The sequence below is a fragment of the Sebastes umbrosus genome, chromosome 3, assembly GCF_015220745.1.
Source record: "Sebastes umbrosus isolate fSebUmb1 chromosome 3, fSebUmb1.pri, whole genome shotgun sequence".
Taxonomy (NCBI): Eukaryota; Metazoa; Chordata; class Actinopteri; order Perciformes; family Sebastidae; genus Sebastes; species Sebastes umbrosus.
In genome coordinates, this window is record NC_051271.1 from 25,940,768 (window position 1) to 25,955,436 (window position 14,669).

Sequence of the window (14,669 nt, forward strand, 5' to 3'; positions counted from 1 at the left end):
AGTTCATCTAAAAGTTTGCAAGCAGACCAAGAAACTGTACCCAAGTCTACCTAAACAAGGCAGTTCCATCTGAACTGTGAGACAGTTTGTGTCCACTGATGTATGAACACAGCAAAACATTAAAGCCTGACCGGATGAGGAGCACTTGGTTGCAGCCTGCGTGAATGGTTATGCTCTTTCACTTATGTTCACGTGGCTCCACCGGCACGTACATTGTTCTCTATTTTTCCTGAATACATCAAAACATCCTAATCTACTTATGGCTTCTATATCCCCTTAAAATACATGACGGCACAATGAAGTCTAATCGCCAAAGACTATTCACATTTCAACATTTTCGCCAGAAATGTTTTTGTCATTGTACATTTCTGCAAACCACAGGATACGTTGAATGTCGTATCAGCCTCTTATCACGCTTGCAGGAACGTGAAACAATTTGTTAGGTTTAGGCAGCAAAACTACTTGGTTACGGTTAGAAAAAACATCATGGTTTGTGTTAAAATAACAATGTAATAGTGTAATAACATAACAACGTAACAGGGTAAATAAATAACAACCGCCCTTAGCGGACTTTATTACGTAACGTCACTTGGAGGACTTTCTCCATTGTTTATCAAACGAGCCCAGTGTGAGCAGGAATTAAATTAAAGAACTCAATTATTTGTAGAAAGTTTACTTAATCTGACAATTCAGATTTCAGTTTATGATGACATAATATCATTTTGAATGTATACTCTGTTGCACTTGAGGTCAAAATTAAAGTAGAATTCAGTAAGTCGATGGAGTCGTGGCGCTCAGTGCCTTAGTTTACAAAGTAATGAAACATGAGTCGGAGGGAAAGCAAAAGTATTATGTAGGCTTTATTATGTTTGACCGGTGTGACAGGAAGCCAATCAGTGGATACGCTAGAAATTCAGACCAAAGAATGAGTTAGAAGAAGGTGTGTTAGGGTAACCAATGAGTGAGCGAGGACAGAGCAGTTCTGTCCAATGGAAAAGCAAAAGGCGTCTGCTAGAGAGCTTGACAGAGTCGTTCATGAGACATAGAAGGTGGAGATTTTGTGTGGATTATATGGCAGGAGAAGTTTCTGTTGACATCTTTATACATTTCCAGAGTGAAAACTCCAGGCTGTGAAGTTGCAGACTACAAGCCTTTCATAGCCACCTTTCAAGTGCTTGATTTTTGGTGGAGTATCACTTTAAGAAAAGAAATTGCTTGACTGCCTTTGGAGAGTGCGGGAGGATAATAGGGTCCTGGGTGTGTTTGTTTGTGCCTTCGACCTGATCGGCATGTGATGAGCGGGGAGGTCTGCAGGCCTAATTGGCCTCTTTAAATGGAAAAATGTCCAGCGAGCATGACGCGTCGATGAGCTGGTAGCTCCCCGCCACAACCTCCTGCTCTTTTTTATCATCGCTTTATGGAAACAAACCACTCCAATTAGCGGCAGAGCAGCCATGGAAATAATAATGACCATAAATTGGATGGTCAATGGATGGATTTAAAAAGTTGAAGTCAAAGTGTTGCACTTTAAAAGTAATTTACATCTCTGGAGCTCTGCACTTTGTTGCTGTGGTCTTTCTAATAACGTAATAATAGCATGAAAAAAGACACACAGTACTTAATAAATACTTAAAGCATGGCGCGTAAGTCTTTATAAAGTAAATGCGTTCAATGTACATAGATGATGCAACATTAACAGGACAGTGAAGGAAATGTCAATCAAACAAAGTCTTCACAAGGCCCTGAGAAACAGGTCTGTTTAGTCAGTGAAATCACCTGTGTGGGTGAACCACAGGTGTGTGTGAAGCTGCAGTCCGACCAAAATGTACTGGTGAAATTTACTCCAATGGGCCTTTTTTACAGCAGAGGCTCGTTCGAGATGAGCCAGGCCTGAGCAGAATCAGCCTCCCAGCCCTCGCTCCAGCCTCGGTCTGGGTCTCATTCACATGAATGGAGGAAGGAAAATAACTCTGGATTCATCTATTAGTGCATTTTACAACTTTTAGGACCTAATGATTTAAATAAGGGCTGTTCAAGTGTTCATACTGGGAAGTTGATTCACCTCAAAAAAAAATGATCCGCTGAGTTACAGACGTCTCTTTACCAATGTAAGTCTATAGGAAAAAATGTTTTTGGGCCCAATGGCATCACATGACGGGCACAGAAGTTGTAGTACCGCCGTTTGGCCACTATGAAAATTGGCATCAACGACCGGCGCTCTTCCTGGGGGCTTGCTATATTAGCATCACAGAAACAGGACTCCAGTGGTGCAAAGTAAGGGCATTAACATGGTCCACATAAGTAGCCCACGGGGATGCTGCAGTCTGGGAGTTGCTGCTATAGGTGCGCTATAACATGAAACAACAAGAAAAAGCTGAACCCTTCTGTTTGGGGTGCACTTCCGCTAAAAATAACCACGGCGGACCAGTTTTCAGTCTGCAGGTTTTACATTTCTTGAAGAAAACAGGAAAAAGCAATCAGAACGTGTTCCTGTTCTTTTAACGAGAGAGTAATAATCCCACTGAAGGCACCAGAAAAGCACCTTGTGGTGTTTAAAGCCAAGTGAGGCCTGCAGGTGTCAATCTGTTTTGAAGCTGCTCGTCCAGAAAGACAAAAATGTGGCTCTTTAAAGAAGCAGACCGAAGGGGAGTCGCTGACACTTCAAAGGAGTTTCTGAGCCGTTCGCCTCCCTCCGACAGCGAGGTCACTGTCAACTCTGACGAGTCACCGCTCTGCCATTAGGTTGGGGGAGGGGGGGATCTGCTGGTGTGTGGGAGTGTTTGGAGGCGGTGAAGGGGCGCTGTGGCTGTCGTCGGTGAAAATCAAACAGAGCCCAATTAAACTGATTCTAACATGCCAGTGATCACGAGGAGGAGGCTCACCTGGACTCTCCTCTGTTTGACGACATGCCTCTGCCTCCATGACTCCTGGGACGCTAATTGCCTCGACCAGGAAGCCCGGGGAATCTGCCGCTTCGATGTGCTAACGGCCTGTTGAGGACAAATTCCCATTTCAGTGACTGCTCTCAAAACAATTCAAAACGTTTTTCACTGTTTACCATTTAATTGAGGAACTACTACAATGACACTTTGATATTATTTTTGCTGACACCTTTATCTAGAGCTATCTAGCCTACAGTAATTAAAGGTAACCTCGGGAGCTTTCTTATAAAACTTTGTGTTGTGTTTACATTCAGCGTTTCATCCGTTTAATGCATTTTCTTCCTATTAAAATATCTGCAAAACTAATGTTTGAAACACTTTTAAGCCTCCATATTTTTAGACATGCCAACTCGTGTGATAACAGGAGCTGTCCAGTGCTTGAAGTGGAAAAAAGTTATTACATTCTCAATTTCTATAGTGAATAAATTGGTTTTGGGGGTCATCCCCCAAGAAGGTTATGTTATTGACTTAAAAGTATGCAATTTCACATAATTATGGACCATTATTATTACCATAGATAACAAACAAAACTATACCATACTAAACTTTAACAAAACTTGCTATAGTTAAATAATTATTTTATTATTTACACATATCACAGCCTTTTCCTGAACATTTAATTCTTCTGGAAAGGTTTTTCCTGCAAAATCATATTTTGAAATTTTAAATAATGTTTCATTAATTGTATTTGTTCACAAATTAAAAAAGTTATGATGAACAGTTCACTAATTATTTTACAAAAAGGACGTGTACATTGTATCGATCAATTTTCCTCCAGCACAGTGGGCTACCTCCAGGTCTGAAAAGTGAAGCCAATGCTGAAGTGCCTTAAACTTGCATTCTTTCTAATAGCCAGCAGGGGGCGACTCCTCTGGTTGCAAAAAGAAGTCAGTGAGTCAGAACTTTAACCCTTTAACCGTGTGTTTTCAATTCATGAAAGTTAATTATAACCTTTTTGGTCACATAAAAACATCTTATTCAGTGTTCGGTTGTACTTAGCTCCACCCTCTCGAGTCACTTCTGGTTGCAAAGAAACAAGATGGGGAAAATTGAGGCTTCAAAACGGCAGTTCACATATTAATGGGTGATGTCGTGGTAACTACATCCACTTCTTATACACAGTGTACTCCACAGCAACCTAGTTCCCTAGTATTTTTTTGCAGTATACAATAGAAGAAGATCCAAGCCAACTGAAACAATTGTTTTGTCAATCTGTGATGAGATTTTGGCAGACCACAATGTCTCCGATACACATTTCTGAGCATCACAAACAGTTCAACTTGACTCTTTGTAGTATCTTGATTTAGGTCCAATAAAGGTTATAAAGTTTCTAAAGGTTGATTATTAGTAATATATTTGTGTCAGCAGGAGAAGAACTCGTTATAGATAGTTATAGTTATATAATAGAAATAGTTAGTATGATAAGTGACAAGAGAAACTCAAACTACATCAGGAGAAAACCAAAAAGGAAGAAGACAAAGCAGACAAAATAAATAAAAAGTTTAAAAAATGAACTATTTTAATTATTTCTAATATCAACAACGCTATGAGGAGCAAAGCTTTGACAGTAGATGTAACAGTTGATGATGAATGAAATGTCTCTGAAGCTTCTTCATTCCTTCAAACAGAAACAGAGTCATCTTTTGCTCCGAACGTCAGTCCCCTAATTACCAATTTTCTGAGAGCGGGGGGCCTTGACATCACACAGGAGTCTATCTCTGGTGTCGGTATAGATTATGGAGCCCACCTACAGGGAGTGGCCGCCAAACAGTACAAAACAATTAACGCTACTGCGCCGCTATCAAAGGCTCGCAGAGAAAACAGTGAGCCACGCATGGCTGGAGCGAGAGCTCGACGGAGAGGGAAATGAGTGTAGTCACATCAAAAAGCAGCAGAGCAGGAGTCTGATTCAGTACAAAAGGCTGCAATTAGCACGGCACGTTAGGAGCACATGGCAGGGCGACTCCCTCGCTGCGCCTGTTTGGGACACACAAGACCCGAGTCCGCCTGATGCTCCACATATGGACAGATTATTTATAAAAAACATCAGTCATTAATAGGGCCTGCATCACAAAACAAATTCAACTTAATCTGTCTGTCTTTGGGTTACGTGTCTGCACTGAGCCAAACATTGGCCGTCCTGGATAACCATTACCACAAAGCTGATTATCAACAACGACAGACAAACGAGAATATTAGTGGAATACTCATTTTCATTAGCCATGTAAACAGCTTAGTAGGAATATTGTCTTTTTCAGAATAAGGGGGAAACAACAGAATATTTTGTGCATGTAAATGTAGTCAGTGATCTGGCAGGGGATGTGTGAAGAGCCGGGATTGAAATCCTGCAGGGCTGATGAACTGATGAGAGGCCGGTCAGCGGACTGGGAGGGCTGATGAGCCGATTGAAGGCAGGTGCTCAGAGATCCAGGAGCCAGGAGAGTGTGAGGCAGCACAGGAACAATTCGCACAAACACAGACAGAGGCAAACAGGGGACACGGCCGGAGAGGGAAACAGAGAGGACACTGGGGGAGAGACTGGGGCATAGCTGTGAGGGGAACATTAATGTGTTTGTTAGAAGCTCTGTTTTAAAACCAGTGACCCAGAGGAATCTGTAAAAGTATTTATTGTTTTTTATTATTTATCACTTTATTGTAAAGTCAGTACTTTTGTCAGGATCCTGAATGACAACTCTGTTTTTCTAGTTCTAATTGGTCAGTAGTCTGGCTGATGGCAGGTTTTTATCTTATCCTCTGAAATGAACCTGCTCCGAAGCAAATTAAGTTCACGCTACACGCCTTTCAAAGTCGTCTACTGTTCACACTAAACAACTTGCTGTCTTGTAATCGGGAGTCTTTAAGTCGTTGTGGTTTTCACACTACATGACTGACCGGCGACAGGGGGTCACACACTACAAGATCTTTCTCGAGGAGGGATCCCTGATGTGCTCTCCAAACTATGTTTTGTCACGAAAATGCGAGAAATACACGGTAAATTACGTGATACCATATACAAGACACATTGCTGATGTTGTTGTTGGCACATGTCTTCACAAAATAGCCTGTTTCCATCGGTCTCCACACTCTTTTTTACAATTTATTACTCTAGGTGCAACAACAACTTTGCTCCGTGTTGCAAATGCAAAACTTACTACAGTAAGTTCCTATTGTTACAGGCAACCCATCCTCCCCCAGGTTTCCCCTCAACCCGTGTCTCGCGCTTTCATTGGCTGTAGCTCGTGGCCGGAGTCCCTGATAGGTCCAGATATTTAGCACGCTAGATGTCTGGAATGTGTCTGCGAGGCATCTGCGAGCGTTGGCGAGCCTCTAAACTCACGTCTTTGAGCAGCTCACACATGACACTCAAGCGCCACTCAAATCAATATAACCACAAACTCTCCATGGTCATACAGTAATTCATTACATCTTGCTAAAGGCACGGTCACATATGCGCAAAATTAATATTTGCCTCCCGTTCACTTCTATTCTATGCCAGCGAAGGGGCGAAAAAACATTTGCTTCTGTGCCTTAAAGAAATACATTCTCACTCCCAACTCGTCAAATTCCAACGCTTGGTCAGTTGCCCTACGCTTCAAACTATGATGCTCTAGGTACCCCTCTAACGTCAGCTTGGGATGTGTCAGGGACGACGTGTCTGTTTCCGCTAGTTACATGCATAGTCTCTTTTCAAAATAAATTTTAGTGTTCACAGGAAACATACAGTTTACGCTTGTTACATTTCAAAATAAACTTCAACTGTAGGTTTCCTTTGTTTTTTGGTTTACTTATGCAACAAAACTACTGGATTGGTTTAGGAAAAGATCGTGGTCTGGGTTAAATTAAGTACATTTGTTACATAATTAGCAAGTACAGAAAATAAAGAGGTCATTAGTTTTGCAGGTATTTGCACATAAATTCGACAAATTAAAATGTTGACCTGACGATGGCGCTGGAAAAGATTAATGGCAAATCCATCCGATTGTTGTTGAGATATTTCAATCTGGAAGAAAAGAAAAAAACATTGAACAATATAATACTGCAGTGTATTCTATAGAGGGCTCCAGGGATGGCACATTTTTGTCGTCCTGGTTCCCTCGTCAAAAAGCCAATGTGATTTTTCCATTGGGTTTTGGATTATTGCAGAAAATAAGCTCTGTTGCAAACACACGTTTATGATACTGACACATTTTGTTCAGCAAGATAATCTTCACAAATGAACACAACTTTACTTCACCAGAAGTAAAAAGCTAGTATACACGAGTATACACGAGTATACACAACGAGGCTGTAAAGGAGGACGAGTCGACGTGATGACGATTAAGTAAAATTTCTTCAGCTTGTGTTAACCACAGACCTTATTTCAGACATCTAACTAAAAACCCATTGACTTCCAGACGAGGGAACCGGAAGTGCTAAAATGCTAACTCATTTCCGGGCTTTAGGACTCATTCCTGTAGCTCTCTATAATATGTATACACAATCAAAGGGGCTAGAACTTACATCGGTGTGGCCCTTTAAATTCTAGTCTCCGTGTACTACTAGAAAGCCAAAGTGTCACCTTTGTATAAAAGCCATAACACATACAGTAGGAGTACACTGAGATTACATTGACTCTGATTCGTTCATTGCATCACCTCTGTACCTAACAGCAGTAACAAACCTTCTCTCAGGTATTATTCCTGTGGCTGAACACCAAAGTAACATCACTGCAATGTGTTACGTCAGATTAGTCGCTCACATCTCGGTCCCTGAGAGGCATAAATGGTTATATTCTTTATGTCGCCTGTAATAAAACAGTACAGCCCCGCAGGCATACTTATTCTACAGAGTGAATAAAGTAATGACTCTCATAATAAAGGGTCATTTGCTCGTCGCCGTGGATGACGCTAAAGACATCATTAATGGCATGTTGCTTTGAAGCCTTATCGAGTGCTGGATTAGAGAGCTGGTCTGAAAACGTCAGGATTCAGGAGAGTAATCTTGTTATGACAGACAAACATCTACGATGCTCCCACTCATTTTGTTCTTCTCAAAGGAAGCACACACACACCGGGAAGCGTTGCCTTCAGCAGAGGTGATACACGTATACACAAAAAATGCAGTCACATCATACAGTTACTTTCAGAGTCATTTTTGACCCCCCCCCAAAAAAAGCCCAGTGTGCTCTGATTGGTCAGCTGGCCCACTATTGTGAGTGGCAGGACTTCATGCAAGATGTTTCAGGCAGTTCTGGAAAGGAAGGAGAAAGAGGAAGGAAAGGCGAAAAGCATAATTAATACATGGACATACTTCAGGATTTCTGTGTTCAACACAGTACCCTTTTATTTTTTATACAGATTGTTTGTGGTTTGTTCTCACATTGACTTTATCAGCCTGAATATAAGACAAGGAGATGAATTCAGTATTTCCAGTGTAAAAAAATACCAATTTGAGAGAACTAATTACTAATTTGCCTGCCAATGTGTAGAAAGTTCACCCTTGATACATACTGGGCTCATCTTTTGTCATGTTTATATTTAAGGTGCTTTACTTAAGTATTTTCTTCCCATGCCACTTTCTACTTCTATACCACTACATGAATGTGACAGCTTTAGGTATTTTACAAATGAAGAGTTTATAAAATATGATGTGTTGTTAGAAATTAAACTATACAAGTTTATACAAGTACAGCTGAAATGATTTGTCAATTAATTGATTAGTACGTAAAAACATTTAATGGTTCTCAATGTGAAGATTTCCTCCTCATCCTTTTAAATAATAGTAATAATGTTAAAGTATTAGTAATTAGTTAATAATGTTAATGTATTAGTAACAATGTTAATAATTTCAATGTATTAGTAATAATATTAATAATGTTAATGTATTAATAATAATGTTGAAGTATTAGTAATTAGTTAATAATGTTAATGTATTAGTAATAATGTTAATAATGTTAATGTATTAGTAACAATGTTAATAATGTTAATGTATTAGTAATCATGTTAATAATGTTAATGTATTAGTAATAATGTTAATAATGTTAATGTATTAGTAATAATGTTAATAATGTTGAGGTTTGGACTGCTGATTGGAAAAAACAAACATGGTGAAGGAATCACATTGGGCTCCGGGTCATTGTGACGGCATTTCTCACTATTTTCACTATTTTTACGAAATAAACAATCAATCAATTAATGAAGAAAATAATCAGCAGATGAATCAATAATGAAAACAATCATTAGTTAATAGTTAAAAATGAGGTCCAACTACACCAGTAAAATCCTGCTTTTACATTAATGCATGACTAATAATGATCTAATGATAGAATATATTTAATAATATATAATAATAGAACAGTCACAGGGAACATTTTTATACTTTTAATACTTTGAGTAAATTTTCCTGATTATACTTACATACTTTTACTGAAGAAACATTTACAATGAAGGACTTTTACTTGTAACAGAGTATTTTACTGTGTGGCAGCAGTACTTGTACTTTCTGAATACTTCCTCCACCACAGAGAGAGGCACTGGTTTGAATCTGCCAAGCGTCACAGAAAATCATAATCATGTTCTGACTCTTTTCAGTTTAACTCAGAGAGACTGTAGCTGAGCTGAGCAGCATTGTTTGAGCTTCCCCAGTGACAGAAGAGTTAAAGCAGCAGCTCTGGTTGCAGATACACTTTAAGCTGCCGGTTGACGCCCCCTGTTGGTCGACCTCACACACGTTTCTGAACTGTGGATGTGATGAACGGATGGGAAATCATCCTGCTTTGCCCAAAAATGGTGCAAAGAAGCTTTGAGTCGTGAATCGCAGACACCGACATCTGAGAGGCGAAAGGTGAGACAGTTTAAACACCAACAGTGAAATATTTATGATGCTGATACGTTTCTCTACCTGACAGGAAGTGATGCGTGGCGTGTCAGTCCATGCAAACGGCTCCTTCTGTGGGAAAAAGAAAGGAAAATGAGGGTTGTGTGGATCCACAGGGAGTGTGACCGCAGGGCCGAGGGGGCACCATCCCCCCCGCAGGAAAATAAAACCATGAAGCATGTTATTTGAAGGATGATGGTAGCAATTGAAGAAATGCAGGGTTTGGATACATCATGAGGGGTTTTTGGTGAAAATGCTGTGGGCGCCCAAAGGTGTGAAAATGGGAAAATCGGAGTGGCCTTGGACTAAACACTGTACGTCACACTGTACATCTTAGGTGTCCAAAAATATACTTTATTTAAATCTGAAAATCAAACACATGCTGTCATGATGAGGATATTGCATCATGTGGTGTCGTGCAGGGGGGTGGGGTGGGGGTGACCTCATCATCGTAGTGTTTATGGATCACTGGGCCGCTGGCCTTGATTTCTGTTATTGAATTATGGGAAATTCATTCTTTTTATTGAAGGAGTGGCTTCCAAATCCAATAAGACAGTCAGCAGTCCTTGGTCAGAAAGCCTTCACCATTCAGAAGCAGCAGCAATGTCATTCTCCTTCCATGTGTTGGTCAGAAAAATGGAGGAGGTGTAAAGGAGTTGATTTCTGTTTCTAAAAAAAAATACCCAAAATATGCCAAAAGATTAAAAGATCAGAGATTAGAAACTGATTTTTGTGGGATTTGTGACTGCTTGGTCACAAACTCTGTGAGCGGTAAATCTACTGAATCTGAGGTCAGCCGGTGTCTTTATCTCATACAAATGGTGTTCACATATTAAAACTACATATTAAATATGGGCAATATTAGTTTTGTTAGAAGCGTGATAGTGTCTCAGTTTGGTTAGGTTTTGGCACTACTTGGTTAAAGATAATGGGATGAACAGGATGTGAACACGCTTTATTGTCCAACCATCCATACCTTCTTCCTTTTTTAGGTGCATCACGCTACTTCCACTTTTACAACTGTCATATTTGCAAACAATTCATTTTAGGCATTTCTGTTGTTGCAGTACTTACTTACTTAAAAAGTAGAAACATCACAGTGTAGAAATACATTTTAATGAAATAAAAGTACTCATTATGCAGAATGGCCCATTTCACAATAATATAAATTATTTTACTGGATTATAATTACCAATGCATTAGTGTGTTCATCTCTTTAATGTTGCAGCTGGTAAATGTGGAGCTCATTTTAACTACCTTATAAACTGCTGGGTAGTTTCATCTATAATAATACATCATAATTTATTAGCTGATTATATTTTATATTATTAAGCCAAAGTAAAAAGTACAATATTTACCTCTGAGAGGTAGTGGACTAGAAGTATAAAGAGGTATAAAATGGAAATACTTAAGTAAAGTACAAGTACAGCACTTAGTTACTCTCCACCACTGGTTGTACATGCAATAAACAAGGATTGTGTTTGTGAGTGGGAAGCCATTGGGGGATCATTTCCTAGCTGCAGCGACTCCGACATGTTGGTCAAAGGAGGTCGCAGGGAGCAGAAAATGTGCAATAAAAATGATTTTGTTAGATGTGTTTCTGAAAAGGAGTCTTTTTATCAACTTCCTCAATGTGTCTTCACTCTGAATATCCGTACTGGCATCAGAGACTGGCAGGAGACAACACAAGCAACCCATGCTGACCAAACACAGAGTAGTGTAGTCAGTAGAGTGTATAGTTACTGTGTAGCTTCAGGATCTACAATAAGACGAGCTGGTGAAGAAAGTGGAACATCTAGCAGCTGAAAAGCCAGAATATTTTTCTCAGGAGTTGGTGGAGACCAAACCGGAGCTAAAAAAGAGTGAATATTGGACTCAAGTGGACACAAACATCATTCCTATGATGATCATGATGCTCTATGACTGCTGGATGTGTGAATACCTGCTAACATGTTAACCAGAACAACTTTATAAGGTGATACTATGTTGTATGTTGTTTGTGTCTGCTTGTTTTGAAGTTAGCCAAAAATCTAAGAAAGCTGCCTCTGAAGGAGCAGTGTGTAGGATCTGGTGGCATCTAGTGGTGAGGTTGCAGATTGCAACCAACTGAAACTTCTTTGTGTGGCAAGCGTGTAGGAGAAATAAGGTGGCGGATGCGAAAACGTGAAAACAAGAATGTCCCTATCTAGAGCCAGTGTTTGCTTTGTCTGCTCTGGGCTACTGTAGAAACATGGCAGCCGGCTCCGTGAAGAGGACCCGCTTTCTATGTAGATATGAAGGGCTCATTCTAAGGTAACAAAAACATGATTCTTATTTTCAGGTGATGATACACTAAAGAAAACATACTTGTTAATATTATATTCCATTTCTGCCAATAGATCCCTCTAAATGTTACACGCTGTTCCTTTAAAGGTTCAGTGTGTAAGATTTGGCAGCATCTAACTGAGTACTCCTCCGCTCACTCCTCCCTTTCCAAGACTGTGGTAATGTGAGCCGGCGAGTGCAAAACCGTGGTAACGCTGTTCGCCTCGCTCAGGTCATCCTTACCATAATCACATGCTCTTAGTTTGTTAAGTTAGTCTTTGACAGTGAATTATGAATGACTCTTTTTGATATTTGTATAACCGATGGGTGTTTACGGGATGCATTGTTGTCAAGTACTTTGCTAAACAATGTCTTGTTTTTTCCCTATGTTTTACTATCACTAAAATGATTGATAGATACATACAAATCGTGTACAATACATTACAGTAATTATTACATGTAATATGCTGCCTGGAGAATGCCACTTTTCAAGCTTCTAGGCACGTTTCTAGGTAATCTTGCAGATTGCATATCCTTGCAAATTATATATTGTATCCTTTTAATTTTTTTATATGTGTACATAATCAAATAATAACACTGCTTTAGGAGGACGGCGGATGGCGGTACCAAGGTTTTGCACTCTGTGACTCAAGTTACCGCAGTTTCACAAGCATGTCGGAGAACTACGGTGGCCTTCAGGTAACGTAAAAACGTGAAAGGCTCTCTCTAGAGCCAGTGTTTGGTTTGTCCGTTCTGGGTTACTGTAGAAACATGGCGGACTCTGTAAGAAGGACCCGCTCCATATGTAGATATGAAGGGCTCATTCTAAGCCAACGAAAACACAACATTTCTTAGATTAAGGGGATTATACACTAATGAACACATAGTTAGCTGTTGTTGGCACTTACTTATGTTGTTCCCTCCTAACTAGATCCTTGCTTGTGTTGTACGAACTCTCAGATGTGCGTCGCTTTGGACAAAAGCGTCTGCTAAATGAAATTGTAGAATTGTAGTTATGAATATTATATTCCATTTCTGCTAATAGATCCCCCGAAATGTTACACACTGTTCCTTTAAGGTAAAGTTGTTTTATACTTCCACATGTACTGAATATGTAGTGGAACATAAATGCCAAACATATATATGAACTGACAGGATTTGGGGCCACAGCACAAAGCAGGAGGCTTTGGGGTGAAACTAAAATCCTCCAGATGAATATATGCAACTCAACCTGCATGACTCGCTACATGAAATGTAAACTCAGCAGGAAAAGGTCGTTCCATATCTTATTGAGCAGACAGAGGGAAGGGGAGCAGTCGTTTAATTAAAATGTGATAATAGGCAGTTCGGTTCATGAGGAGGCTAAAGCCTCGTGGGTTAAAGGTGCAGTGTGTGTTCCTCTGGACGTTTTCGGGCCCTGCAGCAGGATTGATCTTTGGCTCGCACAGGAGAGCCCGGCCTCCTCTGGGCTTAAGGGCCACACACCTGTGCATGCATCGGGGCCGGATAAGCCCAGATTAAGCTAAAGTTACCAGCTCTCTCCCTGCAATGTCATTCAAAACCTCAACGGCAACCGCGCCGCGGACAAAGCGCCTTTTGGGCTGTCCTAATAAACGCCATTAGCTTTGAGACATCAAACATGGAGGATTATGGGATTTTCTGGCCCGAAAAAAAGATGGAGGGTCTGGGGGACTCCCTCGCTCAGCCGTCCTTTCTCTGCGGAGATTACGCTACAATTTGTTTTCCTTTTTCCGCCATTTTGTATGTCCCTCCTCCTTTTGCAGATTCCACACAAAAAAAGTGGTACAGTAATCCCCTGCAGATGAAACTAAGAGCGCCGTAAAAAGGAAGATTACACAGGGCTTTGTAAATTGTTTCTATACACATGTGCATGGGTATTTGGGAGATCTGTAGGGACTTAACACAAGAACTGAACACACACACATACACACACAAGTTGAGCATCATTTCTGTGAGCTATTCTTACTCCACTTCTGTTGACTGAGAACATGAAGAGGTTTAGCCCCGTAGAAACTGAAGTCAAGGAGTGGATACAAAGAGAAAAGATCGGAAAAAACAAGTGTGATGAGTGTTGTTTGAACAAGGAGACACCAGAACTATTCATTTGGCTTAATTATTATATATTTTAGAAATCATTTTTAAGAATAAAATCCAGGTAAAAACTCAAATATTGCAGAAATTAAAATATAGAGATAATATATAACCAATCCTGTCTGCTACAAAATTACGTTCCCATACAACTAAACTGCATTCTCAATTACGTTGCAAGGGAAATGTATTTTCTCCCGGATAATGGTCGTACTTTTGAACATGTGGTTAAATTAAAACAAAAAAAAACAAGACTCGGTCAAAACCGAGTATAGGGCTGGCCTGTGTATCTTTAGTCTGTGAATTTGTGGCTAAATTGTTACACACATAGTCAGTAGTCATATCTATAATGTTAAATCCAGCAGTACATGTCCTCCACAAAATCGACTTCTGAAAACATTTGAGGCGAGAAATAGGCTGTGCCACTGCTGAATCTCGTTTCATTTTAGAACTAGATCG

General features: G+C 40.1%; 1 long non-coding RNA gene across 1 annotated transcript; it reads left to right on the plus strand.

The window, feature by feature from the left end:
- Positions 1 to 3,172: 3,172 nt before the first annotated feature.
- LOC119485500 lies at positions 3,173 to 13,105 on the plus strand. Its single transcript, XR_005206283.1, has 4 exons — positions 3,173 to 3,182; positions 3,925 to 3,930; positions 12,602 to 12,605; positions 12,989 to 13,105. It is a non-coding gene; the product is annotated as an uncharacterized LOC119485500 (long non-coding RNA).
- Positions 13,106 to 14,669: the final 1,564 nt, after the last annotated feature.